Source organism: Helianthus annuus, chromosome 17 (genome assembly GCF_002127325.2).
Source record: "Helianthus annuus cultivar XRQ/B chromosome 17, HanXRQr2.0-SUNRISE, whole genome shotgun sequence".
NCBI classification, from domain to species: domain Eukaryota; kingdom Viridiplantae; phylum Streptophyta; class Magnoliopsida; order Asterales; family Asteraceae; genus Helianthus; species Helianthus annuus.
In genome coordinates, this window is record NC_035449.2 from 43,638,973 (window position 1) to 43,641,890 (window position 2,918).

Consider the following 2,918-nt stretch of genomic DNA (forward strand, 5'->3'; position numbering starts at 1 on the left):
AGTCAGATTCGTATACAAGTTGTGCATGTAGGTTCTACACGTATCGTAACAAGTTGTACAAGTATTCGACATCATATCCCACGTATAGGCATCGACGTAAACAGTCACGTAAACAAGCAAAGTCCAAGTGTTCAGCCCAATTAGTTGGGCTCGTACCGTGTGCAGGCCCAATGACAAGGTGTACGTATAAGTGGTCACGAGTCGAGACCAAGCTCTCGAGTCGAGACTAGGCGGTCTCGGGTTGTCCTGGTTTCACAGTCTCGAGTCGCAACGAGGTAGTCTCGAGTCATTATGTTCTTGCCGAGATCACACGGTCTCGAGTCGCAACCGGACCCGCAACCGTGATCTCGGTTTGTGCTGTTTTCTCAGTCTCGAGTCGCAACGTGACTCGCAACCAGAGTCTCGAGTTGTGCTGTGTGTGTACAAGTGTGGGGTCTCGAGTCGTAATGGGAGATTCCGACTCGCAATCCGTGTCGCAATCAGTGCACGTAACAACTTTCCTGATTTCCTTATTTGCATCATAATCAATTCCGTAAAAACAGTTAACAACTTTGGCAGTTTCGAATTTAGATCAAATCAGTTATTATTTCACAATCAACCACATTCAAACTGTTCATACCCTATTCAAGAACATACATCTTAATCATTCACACAGATTCTTAAACACGACCATATAAATTCAGCCGATTATACCTATCCGTTTGGTTGTAAGCAGGCAATTCTGATTTAACATAGGTAAACAGCCGGTTAACAAGCATCATATCCGATTAGACACGAACATACAAACATGGCCGATTCATGAACATTAATAGTTAACATCATAATCAAACATACTATCATGCAACAATACTCACAAGAACATTCATATAACCGCCAACAATAAACATATCAATTACTAACCGAATTAGAGAAGAGACAAGAATGATCCTCGGTGGTAGGGTGTGGGTGTGTCGCCGGGTTCCAAGTAGCCGAGAGGGAGAGAGAGAGTCTTGTGTGTGTGTGTTGTAACTAACTAAGGGTAATAACCCCTAAAGAGATGTTTGTTTGCGGGCATGAGAGTGGGCCGAGCCCCACATCTCGAGTACAAATATTACGGCCCAAAGTTCATGTTGTGTGGTTTGGTTTGTTTATGACATACATACATGCACTCATATAACACAAAACACAAAATCATAACGTCATAACAATCGTAATAGTTCACATCAGTACATAATGTTACACAGAAGTGGGCTCGAATTACGAGTTGTCACAGTATCCCCAACTAAAAGGAAATTTCGTCCCGAAATTTAGTACGCACACACTGAGAAAGCTAGAAAGCTAGATAAGTTCAAGTTAGGTAAGTTATATCGTTTGCTGGTTTTCCTGGGGTGTCACATCCTCCCCAACTTGAATGGGAATTTCGTCCCGAAATTCGTTAGTTGCACCAACACTAGGTTCGCTAGGTTTTGACTGGTCTTCGGGGAACAAATGTGGATACTTAAGTTTCATCTGGTCCTCGCGTTCCCATGTGAACTCTGGACCACGTCTTGAGTTCCAACGAACTCTCACAATCGGTATACGGCTGTGTTTACGAACTTTAACTTCCCGATCCATAATTTTAATTGGTTCTTCGACAAACTGCAACTTGTCATCTATCTTTAGCTCTTGGAATGGTACTACTAGTGTTTCATCGACCAAACACTTCTTTAGCTGAGATACGTGAAATACATCATGGACATTACCCAACTCGGCCGGTAATTCCAATCTGTAAGCCACCTTTCCAATTCGTTCTAGAATTTTGAACGGTCCCACATAACGAGGGTTTAGTTTGCCGCGTTTCCCAAAACGCACCACACCCTTCCAGGGTGAAACCTTTAACATAACGCGGTCATTAACTTCAAATTCCAACGGTTTACTACGCTTGTCAGCGTAGCTCTTCTGTCGGTCACGAGCTGCGGCCATACGGTTTCTGATCTGCACAATGCTTTCTGATACTTCAAGGACAAACTCAGGGCCTGTGATCTGGCTGTCACCCACCTCATGCCAACAGAGAGGTGAGCGACATTTTCGTCCGTACAGTGCTTCGAACGGAGCTGCCTTAATGCTTGAATGGTAGCTGTTGTTGTAGGAGAATTCTATCAATGGTAGGTGCTTCTCCCATCCTTTTCCAAAGTCGAGTACGCATGCCCGAAGCATATCTTCAAGTGTTTGGATGGTGCGCTCGCTTTGACCATCCGTCTGCGGGTGATAAGCGGTACTCATGTCGAGTTGGGAACCAAACGATTTATGCATTGACTGCCATAATTCTGAAGTGAAACGCGGATCACGGTCTGAGATGATAGAAGTTGGCACCCCATGCCTAGAGACCACTTCCTTAAGATACACTGCTGCCAGCTGAGAAAACTTGTCTGTTTCCTTGATTGCTAGGAAGTGTGCCGATTTCGTGAGGCGATCAACAATCACCCAAATAGTGTCGTTCCCAGCCTGAGTTCTTGGTAGCCCTGTTACGAAATCCATAGCGATCTGCTCCCACTTCCATGTGGGTATTTCTGGTTGCTGCAGTAGACCTGAGGGCTTTTGATGTTCTGCTTTGACTTTAGCACAAGTCAAACATTTGCTGACGTAGGTTGCTATATGAGCCTTCATGCTGGGCCACCAGTAGGTAGTTTTCAGGTCGTGGTACATCTTATCTGATCCAGGATGTACAGAGTAGCGTGATTTGTGTGCCTCTTCCATTACAAGTTCCCGTAAGTTGCCAAAGAGTGGAACCCAAATGCGCCCGGTTACGTAGTAAGCGCCGTCTCCCTTTTGTTCTAGTCGTTGCCTCGAGCCACGTAAAGCTTCAGCTTGAACATTCTCTGGTTTCAACGCTTCCAACTGAGCGTCCCGTATCTGGGAAGGAAGGTTGGACTGGATCGTGAGTTGCAAAGCTCGCACAC